Source organism: Hipposideros armiger, unplaced genomic scaffold (assembly GCF_001890085.2).
Source record: "Hipposideros armiger isolate ML-2016 unplaced genomic scaffold, ASM189008v1 scaffold_224, whole genome shotgun sequence".
In the NCBI taxonomy this organism is placed as follows: domain Eukaryota; kingdom Metazoa; phylum Chordata; class Mammalia; order Chiroptera; family Hipposideridae; genus Hipposideros; species Hipposideros armiger.
The window spans coordinates 682,257-688,256 of NW_017731574.1; the positions used below are offsets into that span (position 1 = coordinate 682,257).

The window sequence follows — 6,000 nt, forward strand, 5'->3', positions numbered from 1 at the left end:
TTTTCCCTGGTCTCTGGATGTATGGTCAGAACGGACATATGTGACAGCTGGCGGCACCACTATGTCCTTGATCTGTGGGATAAGAGCCATCTTAGTGGAAGCCTGTGACAGTTACCCAATACCCTGAGCCAAGATATTAAATCAAGATATTATTTCTGGGAGAATGGCAGCGATTCATGCCACCTGTAAAGACCTAAAACATGCAGGAGTAGTCATAAACCACCTAATCTCCATATAATTCACCAGTCTAGTCCCGACAAAAGACAATGATGGGTCCTGAAGGGTGACACCATAGATTACTGCACTCTATCAAGTGGTCGCCCCAACTGTAACCTCTGTGCCAGGTGTGGTATCTTGCCAGAGAAGATTCACATGGCCTCAGGTACATGGTATGTGACCCTGCTCTGACAAACAGCTTCTGTTCCATCCCTAGGAGTATCAGAAACCAAGATTTGCACGTGCCCATGATACCAGTTCTTGGGCTCATATACAAATAGATCATTTATCATCAGAGAGGTTAACTGTCCAGTGGGAAAGACAGCAAGAGAGAGAGAGAGAGAGAGAGAGAGAGCCCAAATGTTAAGACCCACTCCTGTGGCCCTTTAGTGGGAACTCCATGCTCCGGTTGACCATGGGAGCCTAAGAGTGTGTCTTACTCTGCCAGTCTGGGTCTGTTTCAGAGTGAGTCTCCTCTCCCTGGAAGGTTGTTTCCACCAATTCTTCGAAGTGGCCCAGTCTCTGTCCCAGACCCAGTTTCCCATGGCTCACGTCCACACAGGCTGCAAGGCCACAAGGACCAGTCTTCTCAGCCCAGCAGGAGCTGTGACTTTGAACTTAGTGTGCCACACGATTTCCGTGAAGCAGTTCTGCAAACCGATGCCCACGGCCTTGAGGAAGCTCTCTGGGCATATCGGAGAGGTGCTCTCATCTTCAGGCACTGGGAATTTCCACCAAGGAATCCCACAACTGACTGTGAGGCAATCTTGAAAGAAGTTACATGAGGTTTGCTGCTCGGACATACTTTCTTTTTTAAAGTAGCACAAAAGGACTAACAAGGACAGTGACAGGGTCCCCATCGCACCCCTGCTTCTGAGAGTTGACCTCCTCCAACCAGACAGCCCCAGACTGAGCCTTCAGTGTGAAGCATCACTGGCCGGGATGTGGGCTTGTCCGGTTCTCTATGGCTACTTGTTTGTCAGCCAAAGCCTCGTCTGATCCTTTGACCTTCTCTTCTTGAGAGATGCCCGGAGCCTGAATGTCAGGGAAGAAAGATCTCATTTTCAACTCTTACCTAAGCATTCAGGGAATATCAGATGACACAAAATGTGTTTTCGTAAAAATCCATAAATGCACGCGAATTCTTGGAAACAATGTTTTGGGGCTGATGGAATGAGCCTTGAATTCCATGTACCACACGAGCACATGCACAGTTTCACACCCGTGCAGTCACAAATGTAAGTGCCACTGGAGTCTCACACCGCGCTTTGTAGCACAAAGTCAGTGACTTAATATCTATTTATTAACCAGCTCTGAGCACACAGGAGAGAACAGTGTCATCTGGGCTGAACAACTGCAGACACCATGTAAGGTGTCTGAGGATGATGAGATCTCAGGAGGGGAAGGTGACTGGTCAGCCGGCACTGATAGAAAAAGGAGGGAGGGAAGGTTGTCTGCCTTCCTGACTCCTGAGGGTTCGGCTAACCTTTCTCTGCTTGGTTGTACTCCATCCTGTGGGAGTGGGGAGAAGAGTGAGTTCGGGCTGGTAATAGTCATGGCTGGGAGTGAGTTGGGGAAGACATTAGGTGGTTGGAACTAAGTGAAAATGAGACTCTAAATCTCCATGAACTTACATTTTCCTTGACACCTCTCTCTCTCTCCCTCTCTCTCTCTCTCTCTCCAGGTGGAGATGGAACGACGATAGTCAAGGCAAACCCTGTAACTGTAAGTGGCAAGTGGATTTCTAAAGTGGGGCAAGGTTGGGGTGGGAGCTGTGCCTGGTCCCCTGGACACAGGCCCCTACTAGGGAGTCCTTCTGGAAGGTGGAGGCGGCAGGATTCTCCCAGCCTTAATGAATCCTGGCAATTTCCTCTCCTCCCACTGTCTCCCTCTCCAGCCAGGGAACTGCCTGGTCATCCAGAGATGAAGTGCACTTGCTAAAGAACTTGCACTGCATCTCTCCAGATGTCAAAGAGAACCGGTATGTACATCAGAATCATAGCACAGCCCTCCTTACTAGCTTTCAGATTGATTTGGAGTCCATTGCGCTTTGCTGCTGAGAGAACTGCAGTTCTGAAGTAGTATGGGAATGTGTTAAATTAATCCTGCTCCACTATGGCCAACTGGGTTGTGGCATTTTGCTGAAAACTCATGGCTGGGAGCTCAGGAATGACTACAGACTCTTTACCAAGGTTGACGAGAGTTGTCTTGCTTCTGTCATTGTTCTATTTTCCCAATTCATGAGTTGGGGAAGAGAAGAGATCAAATGCTGCAAAAATGTGCCAAACAACCATTTTCAGGGCCTTTTAACATGGCCAGACCCATCTTGTCACACTGGCCGATGGTGGCCAGGGGACATAGAGTCCCCATATTGGCCCTGCGAAGTTTTGAGCAGTCAGGATATGATGTATTTATCTAGCAGAACATTTTCTAGCTGCATGTCATATCCTCATCAAGAACGGGAAAAGGGTAATTGGATTTAAATGTCAAGATGTTCCCAGTGTAGGGTAGAAGGCACATATCTCTTTTCTCAGCTACATTTTTTTTTTAAGTCTAATAATGAAAACTGCAACCACTTGTTGCTGAAGATGACAGGAGAAAAATCTCCGGGACTTAGAGATAAACACTGTCACTGCCTGGGGGCCAGGTTCAGGGCTATCAAATGCAGAGGCCACATAACAAGTGGTTGGGGATGAGTGAGAAACCCAGGATTGGGCAGGGGGCCTGAGCTGGGCAGAGGGCAGACTGGAGGAGGCCCAAGGGGAGCCCAAGGAAAGAGCTGGCAAGGACGCCTGCCCTAGAAGGACAGCCATATTTCAGAGAGTGTGACAAACCCAGGTGTCCCCTGGGAACATTGCTCCCCTGGAGTTCTGTCCTGTGGCCTTTTTCTGGATTTTGAAAAGCAGATTGTTAGAACATAACAACATGGGGAGCTGAACTGTCTTCCCCATTTGTCTCAGCTCTAATCACTGCCACAATGAGCTCTTATTCCTGGTCACCAGGGCAGCCGATTTCCACTGCTGGGGACAGCTCCAAGAGCATGCCTCACTGGCCCTGAGCTTGGGAGTGGAATGATAATTACACCACACATTCTTTCTTTCACGTATATTGGGGCCAGAGCTTTGGGTTCTATCCTACACGCCAAAGACCCCCAACTTCTGCGGTATGAAGTAGGGAGGTGGGAAGGGGGGGTGGCCAATGTCCCTGCTGGTGCCAGTGCATCTCTTCAAGAACAGGGAGGGAGTCTGGACAGGACATTTCCCACAGACCCAAGGACACGGAAGCCCCCTCCTGCAGTGTCACAGATCCCCAAAGCTTCCCCTATGCTCATCAGCCAGGTAAGTGGTCACCCCAGTTGGCTCCGCAGGCAGTGGATTATACATCCATCCTGAGCTCAAGCAAACACCCCCGAAGTGTCTCAGAAGGATGCCTTCCGTGAGGTCCGCCTCTCTGGAGATGGCAGGGTCAGGCTACAGGCACAGCCAAGTGCAAATCATAGACAGGGGAGGGGGCGGGGGGAAGCCGGCTGGCGAGTAGTTAGACCAAGACCCACTGGGGAGCCTCTCTAAGTGCCTGTCCACTCCCCACCCAGATTTGGAGGGTCTGGAAGAGCCTGGTGTGATCCCAATCTGCATCCAAGACTGAGAGCCCCTCGTTAGACTAAGACCTCCTCCCCAACCCCAGCGTGCTCATAGTTGACCAAGAAAGTCAGGGGCCCCCAGGAGCTGGGGTGGAGTGGGGAAAGCCGGGAGTGGCATCCTGGCAGGCACTGGGAAAAGCGCGCAGGGGTCCCAGGTCAGTACTGAGTTCTTTGCTAAGTTCTTCACTCCAACTCTCAAACGCACCTGGTCTTTGAGGCGCTCTCTTGGTCCTCCAGCCTCCTTTCTTGCCCTTCTGGGGCCCAATTCTCAGTTCTGTGGGTGCAATTGATAGGGACAAGAATGAAAGCCAACCATTCAGACTGGGGGCAGAGTTTGGGGTGCTGCTGGACTCCCCATACTCAGGGGAGCACATGCTCTGGCAGGAATTCCACAGGCTGCCTCCATCCTGATGACCTCCAAGACTGGCCCGAGGCCGAGGGTCCATGACAGGCGAGTGAGGCAAGAGGCCTGTCCCAAGAGAGGGCTGGGGCTGGAATGGCAGCCTGCCCCCCGAGTCTGTCTCCGTCACCACAAATTCTTGGCTTTATTGGGCTGAGGGCCCTCAGCGGGGAACAGTTCTGTTTGTAGGTGGTGGGATGCTACCTTGGAAAACACACTTCCTTAATGAGAAACAGGTGGAGGGGGGATTCTATTCCATTCACAAGTGTGAGCGATCCTTCTGGAAGAAAGCAGAGAGCGTGATTTTCTATGGCTGCTATAGAGAGCTGTGTGTGTGTGTGTGTGTGTGTGTGTGTGTGTGTGTGAGAGAGAGAGAGAGAGAGAGAGAGAGAGAGAGAGAGAGAGAGAGAGAATGCACTAGAACAAACCCTCTGGCTGCCCATGGGCTGGGAAGTCGGGAGGAGAGAAGCACTTGGCTGGAGGCAGGCATGTCTCATCTCGCATCCATGTTCTCACACTGCCAGGGGCACACTTGACGCCTTTCCCTATCAATCTGTGAATTCTCTTCTCTTCTCCAGCTCAATTGCTGACTCTGTGTGTGGGGCATTTGAAGTCTGTCTGGAGGTGCCCCTTCGCTCCCTGCTGAGAAGCAAGGTTGGCCACGGTGGCGGGAGGCTGTGTGCCAGCGGAGGAGGGGGACTGGAGTTGTCCCCACCCTCTCTTCCATCTTTTCCCAGCCAGTCTGTTTCTAGGGGTTGTCTTTTGTCTCTGCCAACAGCTGGGATTTTTTCTGATCAAAAGCCAAGCCTGGCACTGCTGCCTGCCAGGAAGCACATGTCTTTAAAGGCTGCCTCCCTCTCCTGTGGGCCAGGGACTTCTCTGCCTGACATTTGCTACAGCCTCTGGCCTTGCTTGGGCCACGGTGTGGAGGACCCTCAGACAGAGACCCTGCTTACCCTCTCTGCTCAGCTTCATTCAGAGGTTGAGGGATGTTTCGGGGACCAACTGGGAAGGATTCATGGTTGTCAGTGAGACCTCACTGTGCAGGGTCTTCGCCCACTCCCCCGCCCCCTGGCAGGGAAGGTACTCCAGGTAAGTCTAGCTTCCAGGGTGTTGTGCCGAGCATGGTGGCAGGAGGCGGGAGAGGCCCAGCCTGGCGCAGCTCTGGGAGCAGGAAGGTGGGTCCCCACTCTCAACAGACTGCTGCTGCTGCCCCTCCCGGCCTGGGCACTGAGTGAGTGCTGTTCCTCCTTCCCCTCCCCTCACTGAGCTCCTGTCATTGGGGTGACAATGGAAGGGCATGCTCCTAGAAGTCACAAGCCTAGGGTCTGGCCTGGCTAGCCATCGCCCCCATCCCTTCAACTCCACCCGACCTATGTCAGGGGCAGCACCCCCGTGTTATGCCGTGTGGGTCCCTGTCATAGAGGCATGAGCCTGGATGTGGAGGACCCACGAGGTCAGCCACTGAAGTCCGCCACAGGCTACAGGTGTGAAGCAGGGGCCCTGGAAAGCGCTGCTCCTAGCGGTCAGGTGCGGCCCACACAGGAAGTTTCCGCTCCTATGTCCCATGTTTTGGAGCTGAAGCTAGAGCCAGCAATAATTTATCTATTCTACTCTGTCTTGTGCAGAGACTTTAGGATGGCGTACAAGAAACGACAGCATAGATTAACAGTGGGACTGATAGAAGAGGGGGAAACAGTAAGGAGATACGGACGGATCCAGAAGTGAGGCTGAAAGTTGACTT

General features: G+C 52.3%; 1 protein-coding gene and 1 long non-coding RNA gene across 3 annotated transcripts in view; both read right to left on the reverse strand.

The window, feature by feature from the left end:
- The window catches only part of CHST8 (carbohydrate sulfotransferase 8), a 141,496-nt gene that overhangs the window by 25,005 nt on the left and 110,491 nt on the right, over positions 1-6,000 (reverse strand). The window lies entirely within an intron of this gene.
- LOC109389151 (uncharacterized) overlaps positions 1,160-6,000 on the reverse strand; it is a 16,753-nt gene continuing 11,912 nt past the window's right edge. Inside the window, exons 2-3 of the long non-coding RNA XR_002125352.1 lie at positions 4,062-4,130; positions 1,160-1,251 (exon numbers count right to left, since the gene is read on the reverse strand). This is a non-coding gene — a long non-coding RNA (uncharacterized LOC109389151). The remainder of the gene's footprint in view (positions 1,252-4,061; positions 4,131-6,000) is intronic.